We start from the raw sequence: 10,005 nt of genomic DNA, 5'->3' as shown, positions 1-10,005 counted from the left end.
TGAACTATTCAGATATTTGGCTTTTGTACCCAATCTCTGGCAGTGTTTCCTTGTATTTATCAGTAATGAGGCAATGGTGCTTTTCTGAAAGCCTCATCAAACTTCACTGACAACACATTATTGTGCAGCCCTCAAAGTACAAGTGGTCCTCCCAGCACTGTCCTTAGTTTACACATTTGGAACCCGCTGCAGAGAAAGAAGTGCATGCTACTAGCCTGCTCACGAAAAAAAAGGAGAGCACACCCAGTGACAGCATGTCATGCTATTTACACGGCAGAGGCATATGACACGTTGAGCGAGGCAGGGGTAAAGCACAGGCCAGAGAGTGTATGAGAAAGCTGATAACAAGCTGAGAGGAAGCCGATGCTGTTTATCTGGGCTTTCTGCATAGCTATAATTGCCAGGCCGCGCGGTCAGTGAATTATACAAATAGCTTGAAACAATGCTGGTTACGTTGTTCCTCTAAGGGGAAGGAGGTGAGAGGTTTTATGGTCTTCGGTGGCGGAGGGCAGAGTTGCCTTCTGCCAGTCAGGTCTGGCCTCTGAGCCATGTGGAGATTTGTCAAAAGGAACACTGATGACTTTTAAAGAGCTTCAGGCCACAACTGGATGGGTAATTTTCATACTTTTGCGATTTGGTTTGGGGCCAAAAGCAACATGCTGGAGGCTCACTCTCTCTGAAACAGGATATTAGGCTATTAATGGCTGTCAGGGGACCAGCAGAATGACATAAATGTGAGGCTTTTTTCGTACATATTACTGAAAACTAACAGAAGTCTTTGCATCTATGACTCTCATTTAATACAGTGTGGTCAGGAACATCTTGTATAGATACCTGGAAAATGGCTCCAAATTTGGGTCATATTAAAGCTTGCAGGCTATCAAACTGCCTTTAAATGATTTGGTGACAAAGTAATTAGAAATCAAATATTAAAAACAAAAACAAAACAAACAGAATTAAAATTATTGTCCATTCTGTCATTAAAATATCCCATTAAATCTACATTCTACTTAAATATATGACAAATTAAGCAAATTAAACACTTGGTGGCACAAATTCTTCAACATCATTAACGCATGCAGAAGAAGAGGACATAACAGGATTACTTCAAGGGGAACTACTATTATTTATTTTCCTGTTTGAAATTCATATTTTTAGTATTGGACTAAACTAAAGTAGCTTAGCATGATTCACAGTTCAAAATAGCTTTTATTTATATCATAGTCAGCCTTAGTGCTGCCCCTCAGTTTAAAAACTTGCTTTTAAAACAGCTTTCTTCTGATTTGCTGCCCCTCTCAAGTTTGAGTAACTTGTCGCAGAGTAGCCACGCCCTACAGGATACCATATTGTCTATTTACTCTAAATGGGAGTTTAATTTACAAAATGATTGTGTTCTAATCAATAAGACTTGAAGGAGTGTTTACTGAGGCCATAAAAGTGAGCAATGTGTTTTATTTTTCATCGACTATTACACAATCACTTCTTTTTGCAACCAGGGAAGATGTTACCTGCTGGTCATTATAAAAAACGCAGGTCTAAGTCAATTTTTACTTTGACTTCACTTTAAAGGCAGGAGCCATTCTATAATGGCGAGACACAGTATTAAAAAAGATAATAAACCAACTAAATCTTAATTTCCATGCAGCTCACAAAGCTTCATGGCTCAGCTCGGTTTTAACTGAAATGTTTCATTCTTCATGGTGATTAGCACTGTTGCCTCACAGCAAGAAGATCCTTTCTGTGTGGAGTCTGCGTGTTCTCCCCATGTTTGTGTGGGTTCTCTCCAGGCTTCGTCTCACAGTCCAGAGACATGCAGTTAGCAGGGTTAGGTTAATGGATAATTAGTGTCTGTCTCTATTTGTTAGCCCTGCGACAGACACCTGTCCAGGGTGTACCCAGCCTCTTGCCCTATGATAGCTGGCATAGACTCCACCCCCCCCCCCCCCCCGCCTGAGGGACAAGGATAAGCAGAGGAGAATGGATGAATGTTTCATTCTTCATTTGTTTTTGACTGACTCTTCACAACCAAACGGCAGATACAAACTAACTGATAGAAGTAGTGGAGCATTTAGCATTTAACATCTAAAGAGCCAAATGTCTCCTGCAGGAGTTGGAGGCAAAAACAGAGCAGTAAGAATGGGAATGCTGGACAAAATTAAAGCAAGTTAGCTTATAGTGTTACCGACTACTGTTCAACAGCATGAGGTAGATTCCAGGGACCACTCTGTAATACTATAAGAACTTTATTTATGAATTGCCTTTTCTTCTTTGTCTGCTATTAAATTGCATGAAATTATGTTCTGGAATAGCAATAATGTAATAGCCCCTATTTCTATTTCCAAACAAAGGCCCACTGGGTTTTAGCCCCGCGGTGACACCTTACCTGGGCTTCATAACAGTGTCTGGCAGTGGTGTTAACCTCCCCGATGAGGCTTGGCCTGGCTCTGTGTGGAGCACTCTTCCTAATAACTGTGTAATCAAGCCCCAATTAGGAGCCAATTAGAGGCAGGGCTTCACCTATGAGGTCAACATTATTCCTAGATGCTCACCTGCTTATACTTTTATAAATAATTTCTGCGCTTATAACAACAACGTGCTTGAGCAACAATGAAAAGGATTTTTTTTTCTCCAGTTGAACTAAAACACAGAGGTATCGCTGGCAGGAGAAGAACACTAGTTAATGGTGATCCCACATGTCCAACAGCACTCTTGGAGCCACAGATGTGTTATAAATCAGACAGACTATGTATAGACTGAGATTTGAAGTTCTTGAAACAGTTTGGGTTTCTTGTTATGTCATACAGCAGCCACAAATCAGCTCCGAGGCCACCAAGGCATACAGTAGTAAGTTTTTCTAACAGCCTAACAGAAAGGCTCCGGTGTTGATGAAAAGACATGACATGACATTAAAAGGCACTGTCTGGCATGGCTGGTGAGTGTCCTTTACCTCACAGATTCCTGTGATACAGCTAAAGTAAATTTGGGCCTTGTTGTATATGCCTTACAGAAGTATACTGTTTATTTAACATCGCCAGCGTGCTGAGTTATGACGAGTAATGATTACTCAAATGCCTAGTGTTTGGCCTATTGTACCAGGAGTGCCTCCAAACAGCCCCACTGGTGTTTATTTGAATTTTCCATTTTATATTGCTACGTGTCATTAGGCTGTTTAGAGTTTACTCTGAGTGATGGATCATTTCCTTCATCTCTCTCCACTCACCAAAAAACCTGTTGGATGGTGCTCACTGGTCCTAAAGGTGCAGATCTGTATATGCGTATGTGTGGAAATAATGGTGCCCAGAGTGCATTGCAGATGTCTTATTTCATTAGACAACACCTATGCAATCAGTGCTGTGACTAGCTGAGAAAAAAAACAGAGGATGAACTTAAAGCATCTCGCTCCCAACTGTTAAATGTATTTCCACAGCAGCACGGAGGTGTACTGGGTTCCTCTAAGATGCTCGTGTCACTTGAAGTTGTTTACAAAGCAAGTGCAATGTCGAAATCTGAATCACTGTTAACATTGTGGCTAATGCCAGATTCTGCTGGGTATAGTGGACAGGTACTAAAATAAAAAGAAGATCCAACAACTTTTCCTAAAACACAGTGAAACACTGAGCTGCTTATTCTCCTTCTGACTACTAATTACTTTACAGTATAATAATATAGTATAGAACTGAATGGGAACTGGTTTAAGTCTGACAGTGGAGTCTGCATTAGGATAAAACCGACATATGAGAACCCTTTGATTAGGTTTATCCAGCAGAACTACCTGGTCAGTGTTAGAAAGCTCAGCTGTCTAATCTATGTGAACCCTTAAAAAGATAACAGGTCTCTTCAACTCCTGAACTCTGCTTGATTCAGCTTACAGTAGTCCCTTTTTTCTTATGCTGGGTCTTGGTCCCCTCGGTCTAAAACAACCTATGTTAGTTCAACTACCTTTAAGAACAACATCCTTTATTGCCAACTGTCTTCTGATTGGCTATCCTTTATAAACAGGTGGTATGGACAGTAGATCTGTGCTTATGTTGACCATATTAGTGTCAACATAGGAAATGACATCATACAGGGACAAGAGTAGAAAAAACTGTTCAAGTCTGAGCTTTTGACTCGCAGTAATTACTTGCACATACACCGACCTCAGTATTTGGAAATCATGATTTATATGAACAGTCACCTTTTAATAGTGTAAACATAAAATAAGAAAAAATAGTGCAGACATCCTTAACAAAATATGCTCTAAGACATGAGTGCTGTTTTCCTGACTTAGTAGTGAGATAATAACAGACAGTAGCCTTGCCTTGCTGTTTTGAACAAAAGCCATTACCGTGTTGCAAAGTAGCTGCTCCTAGTATTGTCATCTCCATTTCCAGAATACTCTCCACACTCGCTTCCTGTTTCTTATTCTCATTTTCAGTTTCTCTGTATTTTTACCACATTTCTATATCTTCTTCCTTCAAGTTTTTTCTTCTGCTCCTGCAGTTCCTTCATGTCCCTCTCTAACAAGTGGCAGCGAGAGAAAAAGGTGGAGTTTTTGCTCCACAGAGCTGTGTTTACTAGTCCTTTTCTGTCTGGAGGTCTTTGGCTTCTTTGCCTGACAGCTGTTTCTTGGTGTTGGTGAACTTCAAAGAGACACCCATTCCCCTTCTGCAGTTTCTGGATTTCATCGTCTCTGAGGCTGATCTCCTCTTTAAGCTGGTTCACCTCCTGCTGCCATTGGTTCCACATCATTGACATAATCTGGTTTTCTAAAGAGGCATCATCCTTGACATAATTGAACTTGGGGTTTCTCTGCCTCTGGGTCCCCAAGAGTTGTGGCAGCTTGTCTGTAGAGGCTCTCTTCTCTCTCTTTTTCCTTCAGTTCAGTTTCAAGCCCAGAGATTGTGGCATAGTTCTGAAAACAGCATTGCAAATGTTGTCACAGAAGAACCTGTACTTGCTTAATGTCTTGCACATCCTGAGGTCTCTGGACACCATACTGCTGAGTGGAGTGGGTCAGGTCATGTGCTGGGGTGCTGATTTCATTTTAGTACTGTGTGAGGTGTAATTAAAATGTTCAGGGAACAGTAGTTGGGAATAGTAACTTACCATATTAGCAACACATCAAACAGATCGAAGAGTTTAAAAATGCATTAAACAATTATTATACGCTGTAAAAAAAAAAAATGCTTGCAGAGAATAAAAACACTGGTCAGTGTTCCACAGGGAAATTTCTGTAAATCAAATAACACTTAAAAATCAATAAAAGATTCCTACCATTGTCAAAAACTGGTGGGTAGATCAGTTGAATGCTGAACAAATTTGCTTCTCACTTCAGTTGTTACTTCATCAGTCCATGTCTCAGAGTCCGAGTGTGACACCTTACACCAAAGTACACCAAAAACATGAGGGCACGCAGAGCCATGTTCTGTTTGTCAGATGTGTTTAACAGGTAAAGCTCTTCAGAAACTGAAACCTGATGCTTCTTTTCCACCATCCTCTAAATTGAACATTGGTCTCATAGTACGCCGTATTCAATACCATTACTCGTCACTCATCATCGGTCTCCTCTTGGTTATACTACAGCATAATATTACATATATTTTCTAGGCAGGCTGGAAAATTTATAGACACTCCAAATGCTGCAACTAGATATATGAATAGCAACTAGTTATAATGACGGACTGATATTAAAAACAGGGCTGTTAGCCTTACAGTTTTCATCTGACATTACTCCAGCTAAGCTTCCTCACTTTTGATCAAAATCACATTCCTGGTTAGAGCAACAGAAATGAACCCCAGTCCATTCAAAATCCCCAAACCTCTGACTTCAACAGTTTTAGCTCTTTTTTTTTTTTAGATTAGGTTCCCTTTTAATATTTCAGTTACATCTGAATATTACACAGGAAGAATTTTGATGTTTTTATTGAAACAAAGATGTATTGCTCTTTCATTTTTTAAATATAGACTATATAGTCTAAATGTTCTTCCAGAGTTAATATGAAAGTCCCACTGGACTTGTCTACCTGAGCACTCAAAGCACTTTATACAACTTGCCTCATTAAACCTTTCACACATATTCATATCCAGATGGATGCATCAGAGAGCAACATAAGGGTTAATATCTTGCCCACTGCGTTTGGCATGAAGAACAGTTCAGGGAGTGACAAGCTAACAGTAAATGGCTAATAGCAAACACATGCGTATCTACTGTATTATATAAATCATGTGATAGAAACACACATTAGCTTCTTTTTCCCCTCACAACATCGATGAACCCTCCACTTGCCATCGTCCATCCACTGTTTGAGTTTTGTTTTGGATTTCCTTTTTACTTCTTTGAAAGCACAAGTTAATCATGTTCTAGTTTCTGAACATGCCACTTTCCAGTGCCTCTGAGTTTGTAGTTATAGTTCTGGTCTGTTCATGTCTGCCCAAGTTTCATCTCCATGTTTTGTTATCCTTCAGTCTCCCCAGTCATGTCTCCATGTCTGTTTCTCCCCAGTTCTAGTGTCGCGCCCACATATCTTAGTCTGAGTCTCAGTGTGCATTACTTCCTGTCTTATTTTGATAGTCTGGAGCGTCGTGCGTAATATATCCAGTTTTCTTCCCTTGTCTCATTTGTCTAGATTAGTGTCAGCTGTGTTCCCAGCTGTGGTTATATTATCTGTGTTTCCTTCTGTTCTCTTTTGTGTTCTCCCTCATGGTTCTGCCCTTCCTTGCAGTATACAGGGAGTGCAGAATTATTAGGCAAGTTGTATTTTTGAGGAATAATTTTATTATTGAACAACAACCATGTTCTCAATGAACCCAAAAAACTCATTAATATCAAAGCTGAATGTTTTTGGAAGTAGTTTTTAGTTTTAGCTATTTTAGGGGGATATCTGTGTGTGCAGGTGACTATTACTGTGCATAATTATTAGGCAACTTAACAAAAAACAAATATATACCCATTTCAATTATTTATTTTTTACCAGTGAAACCAATATAACATCTCCACATTCACAAATATACATTTCTGACATTCAAAAACAAAACAAAAACAAATCAGCGACCAATATAGCCACCTTTCTTTGCAAGGACACTCAAAAGCCTGCCATCCATGGATTCTGTCAGTGTTTTGATCTGTTCACCATCAACATTGCGTGCAGCAGCAACCACAGCCTCCCAGATACTGTTCAGAGAGGTGTACTGTTTTCCCTCCTTGTAAATCTCACATTTGATGATGGACCACAGGTTCTCAATGGGGTTCAGATCAGGTGAACAAGGTGGCCATGTCATTAGTTTTTCTTCTTTTATACCCTTTCTTGCCAGCCATGCTGTGGAGTACTTGGACGCGTGTAATGGAGCATTGTCCTGCATGAAAATCATGTTTTTCTTGAAGGATGCAGTCTTCTTCCTGTACAACTGCTTGAAGAAGGTGTCTCCCAGAAACTGGCAGTAGGACTGGGAGTTGAGCTTGACTCCATCCTCAACCCGAAAAGGCCCCACAAGCTCATCTTTGATGATACCAGCCCAAACCAGTACTCCACCTTGCTGGCGTCTGAGTCGGACTGGAGCTCTCTGCCCCTTACCAATCCAGCCACGGGCCCATCCATCTGGCCCATCAAGACTCACTCTCATTTCATCAGTCTATAAAACCTTAGAAAAACCAGTCTTGAGATATTTCTTGGCCCAGTCTTGACGTTTCAGCTTGTGTGTCTTGTTCAGTGGTGGTCGTCTTTCAGCCTTTCTTACCTTGGCCATGTCTCTGAGTATTGCACACCTTGTGCTTTTGGGCACTCCAGTGATGTTGCAGCTCTGAAATATGGCCAAACTGGTGGCAAGTGGCATCTTGGCAGCTGCACGCTTGACTTTTCTCAGTTCATGGGCAGTTATTTTGCGCCTTGGTTTTTCCACACGCTTCTTGCGACCCTGTTGACTATTTTGAATGAAACGCTTGATTGTTCGATGATCACGCTTCAGAAGCTTTGCAATTTTGAGACTGCTGCATCCCTCTGCAAGATATCTCACTATTTTTGAGTTTTCTGAGCCTGTCAAGTCCTTCTTTTGACCCATTTTGCCAAAGGAAAGGACGTTGCCAAATAATTATGCACACCTGATATAGGGTGTTGATGTCATTAGACCACACCCCTTCTCATTACAGAGTTGCACATCACCTAATATGCTTAATTGGTAGTAGGCTTTCGAGCCTATACAGCTTGGAGTAAGACAACATGCATGAAGAGGATGATGTGGACAAAATACTCATTTGCCTAATAATTCTGCACTCCCTGTAGTTTCTGTTTGGAGGTTTAATTTTCCTAGTTTTGTTACTCGCGTTACTTTGTATTTCATTTTATTTTTATTAACCACCTATTATTTTACTGCTTGAGGTTCTGAGTCCTGTGTTTGGTCCAGCCTCTGCCAGCCACGATGGAACCACCAAGTTTGCCTCAGTCCAATATTTACACCGACAGGCCAGAGGTCACTGTTTCAGGGATAAAGATGTACACATCGTGGACAGGGAGGAGGATAAAAAAGAAAGGGGGGATTCAAGGATTCCATTTATGTGAAAAGGGAAAGACCTTCTCTGAATTGAGGAGGGGGACCTAAGGGTACATCTTTCACCATCTTACAATGCTGTGATTGGAGCCATTCCCCAACTCTCTGTGAATGGTCATAGCAATTTGCATATTAAAAATCATAAAACTGACCTCACAGCCCGTTGTTAATCAGCGGTGCTAGCTTCAGTCAATATACAAATGTACTGTTTATAAGGTTGGGGAAACCTGCAGTCTGCTGAAACTGAAGAAGTCACTTACGTTTCTCCCATTGTAAAGGCTACGTCCAGATGAACAGAATGAACTTCCTGGGCTTCTCTTACCTGGATGATTGAGCATGCATCAAGACAGTCACATGGTTTGGTTTCTGTCACTTCTGCAGCTATTCTGTCTGCAAAACAACTCTGTTCTGTTTCATGAGACTCAGTTTTGTTCTATTTCCATTGTGTTTTATTCAACTTTTTATTGTTTTTTTGCAATGTTTTTCTTTTTGCTGGGGATTTCTCAAGTTGCAGTGCATTTGACACTTCAGGGCCACCGTTGATTCTTCCCTCATTCAGAAGTATCGCTTTCCGGATAGGGAGATGACCCTTTACGAAGATATATTCAATTAATAATTAATAACTTAATTAATATGTTCACTTAGGCATACCTTTTGTTTACGACCGTGGCTCAGGTGGTTGGGAAGCGTATCTGTAACCAGGTCGCCGGTTCGATCCCCAGGCTCTCTGTCCTGGTCGTTGTGTCCTTGGGCAAGACACTTCACCTACCGCCTACTGGTGATGGCCAGAGGGGCCGATGGCGCAAAATGGCAGCCTGGCTTCTGTCAGTCTGCCCCAGGGCAGCTGTGGCTACAACCGTAGCTTGCCTCCACCAGTGTATGAATGTGAGAGTGAATGAATAGTGGCATTGTAAAGCGCTTTGGGTGCCTTGAAAAGCGCTACGGTATATAAATCCAATCCATTATTATTATTATTATTATTACATAAATGGGTGCATGGTTATTTTTCAATAGAAAATGAATATTGTTCTTAAGGAAAACTTGTTATTCTTTTTCACCCTAAACTTTATAAGTTGAAATATTTAACATAATTCACAAAAACTGGAGCCAACTTCATAGATGAAGCCACATATTCTGTTTCAAGCTCTTTGAGAGAAGTGCAAGTGAAGATACTTTGGTTATTTTTGATATAATATAGGTGTTCAGGTTATTTCATCACAGGTGTGAAAGTAGGAAGCCTGCTTGTAGCAAGAGCTGTAATATAATGCATTATTATATTGAAATATATGGATATAAGTATATCAGTAATGTACTATTTAAGCATAATTTAACTGTGAAGAAACACTAGCTGTAATGACCAGCTGGCTGAAACCTTTGCAGTGTTTCTCCTCACTCCTGAAACTAGCCTACCAAGTCAGACAAGAAAGGAATCATAAATTAGTTTCTCTTGTAATCGCTAAGCCCTGGCTGGCTGTCCCAAGA

This window comes from Simochromis diagramma, unplaced genomic scaffold, assembly GCF_900408965.1.
Source record: "Simochromis diagramma unplaced genomic scaffold, fSimDia1.1 OVJJ01000371.1, whole genome shotgun sequence".
NCBI classification, from domain to species: Eukaryota; Metazoa; Chordata; class Actinopteri; order Cichliformes; family Cichlidae; genus Simochromis; species Simochromis diagramma.
The sequence above is the reverse complement of the archived record's forward strand: the minus strand, read 5'-3'. Positions refer to the sequence as shown.